This window comes from Hypanus sabinus, chromosome 3 (genome assembly GCF_030144855.1).
Source record: "Hypanus sabinus isolate sHypSab1 chromosome 3, sHypSab1.hap1, whole genome shotgun sequence".
Classification (NCBI taxonomy): Eukaryota; Metazoa; Chordata; class Chondrichthyes; order Myliobatiformes; family Dasyatidae; genus Hypanus; species Hypanus sabinus.
The window spans coordinates 178673580-178688919 of NC_082708.1; the positions used below are offsets into that span (position 1 = coordinate 178673580).

General features: G+C 41.5%; 1 protein-coding gene across 2 annotated transcripts in view; it reads right to left on the reverse strand.

Annotated features, from left to right (window-relative positions):
* Positions 1 to 15340, reverse strand: part of atrn (attractin) — a 398356-nt gene that overhangs the window by 87273 nt on the left and 295743 nt on the right. The window lies entirely within an intron of this gene.

Genomic DNA, 15340 nt, shown 5'->3' on the forward strand with positions numbered 1-15340 from the left:
GGCTGATCTAACACCTCTGGCAAGACCTCAAGATTGCAGTCCACTGCCAATTCCCATCTAAATTGGCACAGCTTGAGCAATGTTGCATGAAGGAATGGGCAGATCTTGCTCCTTCAGATTGTGCAAAGCTAATAGAGACCTATCCAAAAAGACTACTGGCTGTAATAGTTATGAGTGGTTTCCCCTAAGTACAGAGGAAAAGGGGACAAACACTTTTGAACTGTTGATATTACAGTTTTTGAATTTTTAGCTTTACATGCTTTACAATTTTCATTGTGTTTTAGCTGTACTGTGAAAACAGGACCATATGATTTATAAATAAAAATCCTCAGTTAAACTGATCAAAAAACCTGGTTATAATACTCATTTATATGAACAAAAGATTGGGGGCTGAATACTTTTTCAAGGCACTGTACATATCAACATTAATCATTTTAATTGAAATTTGTGGCAATGACCAAATTGATGATTTATGCTCTTTAGTTTCTGTAATGGGCTGCACAAAAATGTTACCATTGTTCTTTGTATTAAAATAAGCTATTTTCAAAATGATTCATTTAGGTTCAACTGACTCTAATGTAAAAAAAAAGTTGTGTATTCATCAACAAAAAATGAGCAATGACATTTTATGATTAATTATTAGCATTGCCGAAACAAAAACACAAGACATTCTGCAGAGGCTGGAAATCCAGAGCAACACAGACAGAAAATTCTGGAGGAACTCAACAGGTCATGCAGTTAACAGTGGTGCTAGAAAGTTTGTGAACTCTGTGGAATTTTCTCCATTTCTGCAAAAATATGACTTAAAATGTGATCAGATCTTTACACAATTCCTAAAACTAAACAAAGAGAACCCAATTAAATAAATTACACAAAAAAATTACCTTTGCTCATTTTTTTTAAATTTAAAAATAGAGCACAGTAACAGGCCAGTCTGGCCCAATGAACCCACACCACTCAATTACATCAATATGACCTATTAACCCAAATAACTTTGGGATGTGGTAAGAAACCAGGTGTTCCAGAAGTATTTTGACAGAGTTTTGGAAAAGGGAACTAAGATTAACGAGAACAGGGTAGTAGGCATTGCCTGCATAGATTTTACCAAGGCCTTTGACAAGGTCCTGCCTGGTAGGATGGTCTGGAAGATTATATCATATAAGGTTTCTAGGATGAGCTAGCCAATTGGATAAAAGACTGTCTTGGGATGATAAGAGTTAGAGGATGATGGTGGAGGGTTGGTTTCAGATTGGAGACCTGTGACCTAATGTGTGCTATGGGGATCTTGCAGGCAAGGTTATTAAGTTTGTGCCAATGCCACCTACTGCCACTTAATTGTTGCAAATGTACCTGCCTCAACCACTTCCTCTAGCAGATCATTCCAGGAGTTTACCACTTCCACTGTGGAAAGAAGTTTCCTCTCTTGTTTCTTTTAAATCTCTACCCTCTCCTTTTGTACTCCCTAACTCAGGGAAAAGATTATTACCATCCACCTTTTTCACACCCCAAATGACTTTAAAAACTTGACGTCACTCCTCATTCTCCTATGCTACAAGGAATTAATTTTCATTGTGGCCTATCTCTCCCAATAACTCAGGCTCTTTAGTCCAGGCAGTATCTTATAAATCTCTTCTGCATCCTCTCCAGCCAGACAATGTCTCTCCTATAACAAGGTGACCAAAACTGTACAACATCAATGGAGAGATATAAGCAGTTGAGTTTCAGAACTGAACAGAAGCCAGGAAAAAAAAGTTGGCTAAGGTTGGGGTGGGGGAGAAACAAGGTGATAAGTGACTCCAGGAGAGGGGGAATATGGGTTGGTGGGTAGTTGGAATAAAAAGAAATATGAGAATTTAGGAAGTGATAGGTGGAAGAAGTAATGAGCTAAAGAAGGAAGAATCTGATGGGAGAGGAGAGTAGACCATAGAATAAAGAAATGGAGGTAGGGAACCAGAGAGAGACGATGGCCAGTTCACAAGGGTGGGAAAGGGGAAGAGAAGGTAAGAAGGCCACCAAAATGAGCAAGACATGAGGGATTGGAAAACAAAGAGGAAGTTAGCAAAATCTTATATTCATGCCATCAGCTTGGAGGCTACCAAAACAAAGTATGAAGTGTTACTCCCTGAACAGCGTACATAACTGCAACATAAAGTTCCTACCCTTAACTCAAGGCCCTGACTGATGAAGACCAACATGCTAAGTGCCTTCTTCACCACCATCTACTTGCAAAGCCATTTCAGAAAACTATGCATTTGCTCTCCAGGGTCTCTCTGCTACACAACACTCATCGGTGCCCTGCCATTCATTGTGCAGATCCTATCCTGGTTTATCACCTCACACTTATCTCAGATGAAATCGATTTACTATTCCTCAGCCCACCTCCTTAATTGATCAAGATCATTTGTAATTCATTTAACCTGCTTCACAGTTAACAAGTCCCCTTGATTTATCATTATCATCAGGCTTGCTAATCTTGCTATGTACATTCACACCCAAAATATTTACATAAATAATGAACTACTGAAATCCCAACACTGATCCCTGGGATACGTAACTGATCACAGTTGGAGAAATTACATTCAACCATCATCCTCTGACCATAGACACAGGATTAGAATTAGGCCATTTCACTCATCTAGTTTGCTCCACCATTCCAGTATGGCTGTTATTATCTCTTTCAACCTCATTCACCTGCATTCTCCCTGTAACCTTCGACACCCTGACTAATTGAGAACCTATCAAGTTCTACTTTGAAAATACCAAATGACTTAGCCTCCACTGACATCTGTGGGAATGAAATCCATAGATTTACCACCATCTGGCTAAAGAAATTCCTCCTTAACTCTGCTCTAAATGGATGCCCCTCTAATCCAAGGCAATGCCCTATGGTCTTAGGCTTCCAAACTATAGGAAACATTCTTCCCACATACATTCTATCTAGGCCTCTATCTCTACTTCCCATCATTCAGTCAATTCTGAATCCACCTGGATAGTTCTTTCAAAATCCCATGCAACCTTATCTTCCAGATCAGTTTGTCACGTGGAGCTTTGTCAAAGGCCTTACTAAAGACCCTATAGACAACATCCTCTGCTCTATCATCTACTCTCTTGGTTACTTGTTTTCAAACTCCAGAAGATTCATCAAACATTATCTCCCATGCACAAAACCATGTTAACTATTCCTGATCAGTCCTTGATTATCTAAGTGATGGTAGACATTATCCCTCAGAATTCCATCCAGTCGCTTCCCTGCAACTAAAGTCAAGCTCACTGGCCTGTCCTCACTACCCCTCTTGATCAATGGAATAATATTAGCCATCATCCAGCCTTCTGGAACTTCACCAGTGGCTAACAACAAAGGAAGTATCTCTACAAGGGACTATTTGGTTTCTTCTTGGGCTTCCAACAAGGTCCAGGGATGCATTTAGTCAGGTCCTGGGTATTTTCCAACCTTGAGGTACTTCAAATACCTCCTTCCTCCTAAAATACATATAATCCATGACCTCACTAAATACTACACTAATTTCTTTGGCATCCATGATATTCTCCTTAGTAAAGACTGAGTAAAAATCTCAGCCATTTCCTGCAGCTCCACATGTAGACAGACATGACAGTCTTTAAGGGGATCTAGTCTCTTCCTAGTCACCCTTTTGCTATTAATATATGTAACTGAAGGACCTCTTTAAACCTGCCAGCAAATCCAGCTCATATCTTTTTACCCTTAAAATTTCCTTCCTGTCTGCTCTTATATTCTTCAAGAGATTCCTTTGTACCCAGCTGCCTAAAGGTGATGTACACTTTTATTCTGTTTTCTTATCAGAACCTGATTATCTCTCATCAGCTTGGAATGACTGAACTTGGGATGTCTGCCATTTATCCTCAAAGGAACCTGCCTCTCACTCTGCATTTAAATAGAATCACCCAGTTGATTGCAACTAGAACCTGCCTATTTGCCCTCAGGGTTGGTCCTGTTCCAGTTTAGGACCTTAACTTGCAAGAGAATCAAAATTTATTGATATTGTATGGGACACATTTCAAAATCTTAACCCTAATCAATCAAGGACCAATGTAATATTCAAATTATTTCTATTTAATGGAGAGCTTGGGTTAGAGAACAAGGTAAATACATACAATTAAGGGAACATTACAAGTCCAGTCATGATAATGTTCTGATAGTCAGGTCCAATTAAGAAGATTGCTGTTAAAAATCTTAAGCAAGGTGACATTAATAGTAATGTTATTTTTTTTTAATTAGTTATTTTGTGATATAGCCTGTTAACAGCCCCTGCCAGTCCACAGCCTGTGCTGCTCAATTACATCCATGTGACCAATTAACCTACTAACTCCTACATCTTTGGAATGTGGGATGAAACTGGAGGAAACCTTTGCGGTCCGAGGGAGAATGTACCAACTATTTACAGAGGACTTGAATGCAAGTCACTGGTGCTGCAACAGCATTACACTAACCAATACGTTACCATGCTGCTTCATCTCTTGCACACTTTACTTAATAACAAAATGCGTGAGAGCTCTATCAAGATACACCAAAGAATGTTAAGAAAACTATAATAGCAGCAAAATATTTGAAATAGAAAGACATAGCTGGAAACTGGCAAACATTCTTCAGGTAGTTAGGTAAGAGTGATTGCTATTGAAAACTGGTTGTGAAATAGAAAAAAACTGATAAGGTGCAGATCACAACTATTTTCTTTGTTATTTACAAATAGATTGATTTTAAAGCTTTCTACAAACGTTCGTAAAGTGTACTGGACTCCGGTCAAATCCTAAAGGATGAGAAGATGACAAGTATTGCCTCTTAGTTTAATAACTCATGAAGCTCCAAGATTATTTAACTATCAACAGCATAAAATATATGCATGTGATTTAAATGTATCCATTATCTCTGGGTTTCTTGACACCTGAAATACTTATTTCCATATAAAATACCCCTAAAATAGGTTCTGCTGACTGCACTGACCTATGTACCTTCCAAGCAAATGAATTCAAACATGAGGCCTTGGAGAGTATTGAATTTAGAATGTCAAAATGTGAAGCAAAACCATCAAGAATGCTTCTGCAAGAAGCCAGAAGTTCAACAAAATAAATCTATGAAGTAAACTTGTTATACGTGTTGCTTGTTAGTTAGACATGTTGAAAGTGTGCTTAAAGTAAAAGTCTGAAACAGGAACTGCAGCATTCGAACAGCAATAAGATGCGTAGCTATATCTTCTAGGTTCATTCTGCCTGAGGGTTTGTGCTCATGGTGAATTTTGGGCATTCAACAATTACTCTCAGTTATTGTCCAGGAAAGAGCTGGGGAACCACACAGATGTTCTGCGGGCTACTTACAACATGTCTAAATATACCTCTTTTGAATTACTCTCACTAATGCAGTATGCAGCACACAATTTCCCTTCAAGCAATGTACTTTCGAATCGCCTTAATGAACTACAGATTTCACAATCTTCTGAAGGATTTGGTGGACTTAACTCTCAAACAAGCGAGTAGGCACCTGCTTGAGATGTAGGTTTATCAGCATGAATGGAAGCAAGACAGGAAGGGGGGAACTGTAAATCAGGCTGAAACACAGAGTAAGGAGACCTACTCTACCCAGCATCTTGTTAGGAAATGTCCAGTGGCTGGAGATCATAATTCAGGACCTAAGGGCAAGATCAATACATCGTATGGAAATGAGGAATTACTGTTTCAGTGTTTTACCAAGACGTAGCTTACTCAGAGTATGCCAGGTATGGTGATCAGACCTGAAGGTTTCTCAATACACAGGATACACCGAACTGCTGATTTAGAAAAGACCTATGTTGGGGTCATGTTTTTCATGATAAATCCTCTGTGGTGTTCCAATGTAGTGGTACTTTTGTACTTGCGTTACCTTGACCTTGGACATCTAATGACTAAATGTCGACCATTCTATTCACCAAAGAGTTCTCCTCCATGATCCTGACCATAGCTTACATACCACCAGAGGCCAACTATAATCAAGCTCTTGAGATACTACTTGAAGGGGTCACCAACACCACGATGCATTTCATATCATAGTCGGGATTTCAATCAGGCTAGTTTAAGAAAACCCAGCCCGATTACCATCAGCATATAAACTGTAGCACCAACGGTCTCAACATACTAGATCACTGCTGTACTATGATTAGGAGGGAATCCCTACCGTTCCATGCCCTAACCATATTTCAGTAAATCTCATTACTTGGTAGTCCTCCTCCTACCTGCATATAGGCAAAGGCTAAAGAGCAAGGTTCCAGAGATCAGGACAAAAAAAGAGGTGGCTGCAGGAGGCAGAGGAGCAGCTAGAGGTTTGATTAGAGTTGATGTACTGGGACGTATTTAAAGACTCATCAGTGGATATAGGAACACAGAAAACCTACAGCACATTACAAGCCCCTCGGCCCACAATGCTGTGCCGAACTTGTACTTACTTTAGAAATTACCCAGGGTTACCCATAGCCCTCTATTTTTCTGAAAATACCCTATTGTATCTGCCTCCACCACCGTCACTGGCAGCCCATTCCACACACTCACCACTCTGCGTAAAAAATTTACCCCTGAGATCTCCTCTGTACCTACTTCCAAGCACCTTAAAACTGTGCCCTCTCGTGCTAGCCATTTCAGCCCTGGGAAAAAACCTCTGACTATCCACATGATCAATACCTCTCATCATCTTATACTCCTCTATCAGGTCATCCTCCGTCACTCCAAGGAGAAAAGGCCAAGTTCGTTCAACCTATTCTCATAAGGCATGCTCACCAATCCAGGCAACATCCTTGTAAATCTCCTCTGCACCCGTTTCCACATCCTTCCTGTAGTGAGGTGACCAGAACTGAGCACAGCACTCCAAGTGGGGTCTGACCACGGCCCTATATAGCTGCAACATTACCTCCCAGCTCCTAAACTTAATCCCATGATTGATGAAGGCCAATGCATCGTATGCCTTTTTAACCACAGAGTCAACCTGCGTAGCTGCTTTGAGCATCCTATGGACTCAGACCCCAAAATCCCTCTGATCCTCCACACTGCCAAGAGTCTTACCATAAATACTATATTCTGCCATCATATTTGACCTACCAAAATGAACCACTTCACACCTATTTGGATTGAACTCCATCTGCCAATTCTCAGCCCAGTTTTGCACCCTATCAATGTCTCACTATAACCTCTGACAGCCCTCCACTCTATCCACAACTCCCCCAACCTTTGTGTCATCAGCAAATTTACTAACCCATCTCTCCACTTCCTCATCTAGGTCATTTTCCAAAATCACGAAGAGTAAGGGTCCCAGAATAGATCCCTGAGGCACACCACTGGTCACTGACCTCCATGCAGAATATGACCTGTCTGGGGGCAAGCCAATTCTGGATCCACAAAGCAAGGTCGCTTTGGATCCCATGCCTCCTTACTTTCTCAGTAAGCCTTGCATGGGATACCTTATCAAATGTATTAATGAAATCCATACATACTACATCTACTGCACTACCTTCATCAACATGTTTAGTCACATCCTCAAAAAATAAATCAATTAGGCTCGTTAGGCATGGCCTACCTTTGACAAAGCCATGCTGAATATTACTAATCATATTTTACCTCTCCAAATGTTCATAAATCCTGCCTCTCAGGAACTTCCATCAACTTGCCAACCACAGAAGTAAGACTCACTGGTCTATAATTTCCTGGGCTATCACTAATAACCCTCCAATCCTCCAGAACCTCTCCTGCTCCCACTGATGATGCAAAAATCATTGCTGCAGGCTCAGCAATCTCCTCCCTCGCCTCCCACAGTAGCTTTGGGTATATCTTGTTCGGTCCTGATGACTTATCCAACTTGATGCTTTCCAAAAGCTCCAGCACATCCTTGTTCTTAATGGCTATATGCTCAAGATTTTCAGTCCACTGCAAGTCATCCCTAAAATCGCAAAGGTCCTTTCCCGTGGTAAATACTGAAGCAAAGTATTCATTAAGTTCCTCAGCTTTCTCCTCTGGTTCCATACACACTTTTCCGCTGTCACACTTGATTGGTCCTATTCTCTCACGTCTTTATCCTCTTGCTCTTCATGTACCTTGGGATTTTCCTTCATCCTGCTCACCAAAGCCTTCTCATGCCCCTTCTGACTCTCCTAATTTCATTCTTAAGCTCCTTCCTGCTCTCATTATAAGTTTCTAGATCTCTATCATTACCTAGATTTTTGAACCTTTTGTAAGCTCTTCTTTACTTCTTGACTAGATTTTCAACAGCCTTTGTACACCATGGTTCCTGTACCCTACTATCCTTTCCCTGTCTCATTGGCACATAACTATGCAGAATGCCACGCAAATATCCCCTGAACATTTGCCGCATTTCTGCCATACATTTCCCTGAGAACATCTGCTCCATATTTATGCTTCCAAGTTCCTGCCTGATAGCTTCATATTTCCCCTTACTCCAATTAAACATTTTCCTGCCTTGTCTGCTCCTATTCCTCTCCAATGCTGTGGTAAAGGAGGTAGCATTGTGGTCACTATCTCCAAAATGCTCACCCACTGAGAGACCTGACACCTGACCAGGTTCATTTCCCAATACCAGATCAAGTGCAGCCTCTCCTCTTGTAGGCTTACTTACATATTGAGTCAGAAAACCTTTCTGAACACACCAAACTCCACCCTATCGAAACCCCTCGCTCTATGGACATGCCAATCAATATTTGGGAAATTAAAATCTCCCACCATGACAACTTTGTTGTTATTGCACCATTCCAGAATCCGTCTCCCTACCTGCTCCTCAATATCCCTGTTACTATTGGGTGGTTATAAAAAAACATCCAGTAGAGTATTGACCCCTCCCTGTTTCTAACTTTCACCTACAAAGACTCAGTAGACAATTCCTCCATGACATACTCCTTTTCTGCAGCCGTGACACCATCACTGATAAGCAGTGCCATGCACCCACCCCTTCTGCCTCCCTGCCTGTCCTCTCTGAAAGATCTAAAGCCCAGCACTCTAAGTAGCCATTCCTGCCCCTGAGCCATCCAAGCCTCTGTAATGACCACAAGTACTGATCCATGCTCTCTCATCCGCTTTGTTCATGATACTTCATGCATTAAAATAGGCACATCTCAAACCATCAGTCTGAGCACATCCCTTCTCTATCACCTGCCTATACTCCCTCTCACACTGCCCTCAAGCTTTCTCTATTTGTGAGCCAACCACCCCTTCCTCTGTCTCTTCAAGTCGGTTCCTACCCCCACCCCCATCAATTCTAGCTTGAACTCTCCCCAATAGCCTTAGCAAACCTCCCTGCCAGGATATTGTTTCCATCGGATTCAAGTGCAACCCATTCTTATTGTATAGGTCACGCCGACCCAAAAAGAGGTCCCAATGATCCAGAAATCTGCTCCAATCCACAGCCACGCATTTATCCTCCACTTAACTCTATTCCTATACTCACCGTCGCATGGCATAGGCAGTAATCCCGAGATTACTACCCTTGTGATCCTGTTTCTCAGATTCTTTCCTAACTCCTTCAGGACCTCCTCCCTTTTCCTACCTATGTCGTTAGTACCGATATATACCACAAACTCTAGTTGTTCACCTTCCCATTTCAGGATATCATGGACACGATCGGAAACATCCCGGACTCTGGCACCTGGGAGGGAAACTACCATCCATGCTTCTTTCCTGCGTCCACAGATTCACCTGACCGACCCCCTAACTGTAGAGTCCCTTATCACTGCTGCCATCCTCTCCCTTTCCCTACCCTTCTGAGCCACAGAGCCAGACTCTGTGCCAAAGGTTTGGCCACTTTGCTCCCCCAGATAGGTAGCTCCCCCCCCCCCAAACAGTACCCAAACAGAAGTATTTATTGTTAAAGGGAACAGCCACAGGGTACTCTCTAGTACCTGACTCTTGCCCTTCCCACTTCTGACTGTTACCAACTTATCTGTCTCGCGAGGTCCAGGTGTGACTACTTGCCTATAGCTCCTGTGCATCACCTCTTCACTTCCCCTGACCAGACGAAGGTCATCGAGCTACACCTTGATGCACCTGGCACAAATGTAGCCATCCAGGAGGCTGGGAGTCTCCCAGACATCCCACATCCAACACCTAGTACAGAACACCAGCCTCGCAGGCATACCTCTTATTCCTACTCTTTACAAGTAATCTTCACAAGTAACTCACCTCACCTCAACACATTATCACCGAAGCCCCATTGAGCCAAAACCATCCTATTCTGACTTCCTCTACTCATGAGTCCACTCTATAAAGCTGTCTTCTTTTTAAATTCTTCCTGGCATATGAATGAACACAGAATTTATTAAAAGTTGTAGCTGAGTGTAAACCACAAAATCATTCAGAATCTTACCCAACCAGAATCCCTGGATGAACCACGAGATCCACATTCTGTTGAGGGCCAAATCAGAGGCATTCAAGTATGGTGACCAAGAAGTTTACAAGAGGTCTAGGTACGACCTCTGAAAAGCTATCTCACAGGTTAAGTGGCAATTCTGGACTAAACTTGAATCAAAGAAGGATGCTCGACAGTTGTGGCAGGACTTAAGTGCTATCTTCTCATACAAGCAACATAGGTGACAACAGGGTTTTGCTTCCAGATGAGCTCAATGCGTTCTATGCTTGCTTAGACCATCAAAACATAGAGGAACCATCACCAACTCCCACAGCCCCTAATGATCCTGTTATATTAGTCTCTGAGACTGATTCATCTTGTAGGAGGGTGAAACCACAGAAAGCATCTGGCCAAGATGGGATATGGGGCTAAGTGCTAAAGACCTGTGCTGATGAAATGGCTGGAGTGTCACTGAGATCATTAACCTCTCGCTTTGGTAGTCTGAGGTATCCACTTCAAGCAGGCTTCAATTATACCGGTACCCAAGAACACAATAACCTGCCTGAATGACTATCATTCAGAAACACTTCCATCCATAGTGATGAAGTGTTTTGAGAGTTTGTTGATGAAATATATCAATTCCCCCCTGAGAAGCCACTTGTATCAGCTCCAAGTTGCCTACTAGCACAACAGTTCCACAGCAGATGCCATTTCATCGGCTCTATACTCAACCCTGGAACATTTGGACAGCAAAGGTGTACATATCAGGATGTTCTTAATCGATTACAGTTCAGCATTCAATACTATCATCCCCTCAAAATTAATCAATAAGCTACAAGATCTCAGCCTTAATACCTCCTTGTGCAATCGAAGCCTCGATTTCCTCACTTGCAGATCCTAGCCAGTTCCAATTGGCAACAATGTCTTCTCCACAATCTCCATCAGCACAAGTGCACCACAGGGCTGTGTGCTTAGACCCCTGCTCGGCTCGCTTTATACTTATGACTGTGAGGCTAAGCACAGCTCCAAAGCCATATTTAAGTTTGCTGATGACATTACTGTCGGTAGCCAAATAAAAGGTGGTGGGTGGCCGAATAAAAGGTGGTGACATATCAGCATATAGGAGGGAGGAGGTCATCATCGGGTTATCAGAGGTGGAGAGAGTCAAAAACTTTGAATTCCCTGGTGTTATCATTTCAAAGGACCTGTCCAGGGTCTAGCACGTAAGTAAAATTACAAAGAAAGCATGGCAGTGACTCTACTTCTTTAGGAGATTATGAAGCTTCAATATAACATCTAAAACTGAAAACTCTTTCTGAAAACTGTTATGCTGTGTCCAATCAAGAACCTATCAATCCCTGCTTTAAATAAACCCAACGACTGGCCTTCATGGCTCTCTGTGGTAACAAATTCCACAAATTCACCACTCTTTGGCTAAAGGAATTTCTCTGCAACTCTGTTTTAAACAGATACCCCTCCTAAGGCTGTGCTCTCTTGACCGAGACTCCCCCACCAGGCCAAACATCCTTTCCACATCTACTCTGTCTAGCCTTTCAACATTCAAAAGGTTTCAATGAGATACCCACTGTCCCCCCATCCTTCTAAATTCCAGTGAGAACAGGCCCAGAGCCATCAAACATTCCTCATATGATAATCCTTTCATTCCTGGAATAACCCTTGTGACCCTCGTCTGAACCTTCTCTAATGCCAGCACATCTTTTCTTCAATGAAGAGCCCAAAACTGTTCACAATACTCAAGGTGAGGTCTTAACATTGCTTTATTAAGCCTCAGCTCAGACCCCTGCTCTTGTATTCTAGACCTCTTGAAATGATGTTGACATTGCATTTGCCTTCCTCACCACTGACTCTACCTACACCTTAACCTTTAGGGTGTTCGCACAAGGACACTCAAGTCCCTTTGCATCTCAGATTTTTGGATTTTCTCCCCATTTAGAAAATAAGTCTGCATTTTTATTTCTACTACCAAAGTGCATGGCTAAGCATTTTCCAACAACGTATTTCATGTCCATTCTCCTTGTCTGTCTAAGTCCATCTGCAGTCTTCCTCAACACTACCTGCCCTTCCACCCATCTTTGCATCATCTGCATTGGCAACAAAATCATCTATTCTGTCATCTAAATAACTGACATGCAACATAAAAAGAAGTGGTGCAGAACACCACTAGTCACTGGCAGCCAACCAGAAAAGGATCCTTTTATTCCCACTCACTGTTTCTTAACAATCAGCCAATGTTCTAACCATGCCAGTAACTTTCCTGTAATATCATGGACTCTTAACATGGTAAGTAGCCTCATGTTTGGCACTTGTCAAAGGTCTTCTGAAAATCCAAATAGATGACATCCACTGCATCCACTTTATCTATCCTACATGTAATCTCCTCAAAGAATTCCAACAGGCTTTTCAGACAGGATCTTCCCTTAAGGAAACCACGTTGACTTTGACCTATCTTGTCCTGTGTCACCAAGTACTCCATAACTTCATTCTTAGCAATTGAGTCCAACATCTTACCAACCACTGAGGTCAGGCTAACTGGTTTATAATTTTCTCTGTGCTGTCTCTCTCCTTTCTGAAAGAGTGGAGTGACATTTTCAATTTTCCAGTCTTCCGGAACCATGCCACAGTTCAAAGATTCTTGAAAGATCATTCATAATGCTTCCACAAACTCCATCATTACCTCTTTCAGAACCCTAGGGTGCAGTTCATTTGGTTCAGATGATGTATATACCCATTAGTCTTTCAGCTTTTTGAGGACCTTCTCTCTTGTAATAGTAACTGCACTCACCTCTCTTCCCTCACAACCCTTCAACATCTGACAAAATGCTAGTATCTTCCACAGTCAGGACTGGTGCAAAATACTTATTTAATTCATCTGCCATCTCCTTGTCCCCATTATTATTTGTCTAGCCTCATTTTCCAGTGGTCCTATATCCACTCTCATCTCTTTTATTTTTTTTATTTTCTTGAAAAAGCTTTTTCTATCTACCCTGATATTGTTTGCTAGCTTGCTTTCATATTTCATCTTTTCCCTCCTAATGATTCTTTTTGTTGCTTTCTGTAGGTTTTTAAAAGATTTCCAATGCTGTATCTTCCTGCTGATTTTTGCTTTGTCATAAACCCTCTCTTTTGCTTTTACTTGCTTTTTGCTCTGACTTCCCTTGTCAGACACAGTGGTAATGTTTTGTCATTTGAATATTTCTTTGTTTTTGGAATATATCTATGCTGCGCCTTCCTCATTTCCCCCAGAAATTCAAGGCATTTCTGCTCTGCTGTCATCCCTGCCAGCATTTCCTTCCAATTTACTTTGGCCAACTCCTCTCTCATACCACTGTAATTTCCTTTATGCCACTGAAATACTGCTATGTTAGACTTTACTTTCTCCCTATCAAATTTCAAGTTGAACTCAATCATATTCTGATTATTGAATTCTAAGGGTTCTTTTATCTTAAGCTCCCTAATTGCCTCCAGTTCATAACATAACACATAATCCAGTTTAGCTGATGCCCTAAGTCAGCACAAGGTGGTAGAAGACTCTTGAGACTTACACCACCAGGTTCAGGGACAGTTATTACCATTCAATCATCAGGCTCCTGAACCAGAGAAGATAACTTCACTCAAATTCACTTGCCCCATCTCTGAACTGTTTCCACAACAGATGGACACAATTTCAAGGTCTCTTCATCTCAAGTTAACAATATTTATTGCTTATTTATTTATTATTATTATTATTATTTATCTTTTCTTTCTTTTTCTATTTGCACAGTCTGATGTCTTTTACATACTGGTTTTCTGCTCTGTTGGGTGCGGTCTTTCATTGATTCTATAATGGTTATGGTATTTATTATGCCCACAAGGAAAAGGAATCTCAGGGTTGTACACAATGGTTCATTTTGGTAGGTCAAATATGATGGCAGAATATAGTACTAATGGTAAGACTCTTGGCAGTGTGGAGGATCAGAGGGATCTTGGGGTGTCCATAGGACACTCACAGCTGCTGTGCAGGTTGACTCTGTGATTAAGAAAGCATACGGTGCATTGGCCTTTATCAATTGTGGGATTAAGTTTAGGAGCCGAGAGGTAATGTTGCAGCTATATAGGACCCTGGTCAGACTGCACTTGGAGTACTGTGCTCAGATCTGGTCACATCAATATAGGAAGGATGTGGAAGCAGAAAAGGTGCAGAGGAGATTCAGATTAGATCCAACTTCATTGTCATTGTGCTGAGAACAGATACAAAGCCAATGAAATGCAGTTAGCATCTAACCAGAAATGCAAAGAACAGTGTTATTTGCAAAATAACATTAAATATAACATTCCTCCGTCACCTGACCTATTTCATTCCCTAACAGAAGATCCAACACTGCCCCTTCTCTAGTTGGTACCTCTATGTATTGCTGCAAAAAACTTCCCTGCACACATTTTACAAACTCCAAACCATCCAGCCCTTTTACAGTATGGGCTTCCCAGTCTATGTATGGAAAATTAAAATCTCCCACAATCACAACCCTGTGCTTAAAGCAAATATCTGCTATCTCCTTACAAATTTGCTCCTCCAATTTTCACTCCGCATGAGATAGTCTATAATACACCCCTATGTGTTACTACACCTTTCCCTTTCCTCAATTCCACCCAAATAACCTCCCTAGATGAGCCCTCTGATCTATTCTGCCAGAGCACTGCTGTAATATTTTCTCTGACAAGCAAATGCAACACCTCCCCCTCTTGTCCCTCCGATTCTATCACACCTGAAGCAACGAAATCTAGGAATATTTTGTTGCCAATCACACCCCTCCTGCAACCATGTTCCACAAATAGCTATAACATCATATTTCCAGGTATCAATCCATGCTCTAAGCTCATCCACCTTTCTTACAATGCTCCTAGCATTAAAAGTATACTGGAGTACAGAATATAAAATAGAAATATTTCAACATCTGTAAGTTCATTGATTAAATATTTGAAATAACTAGATGAAAG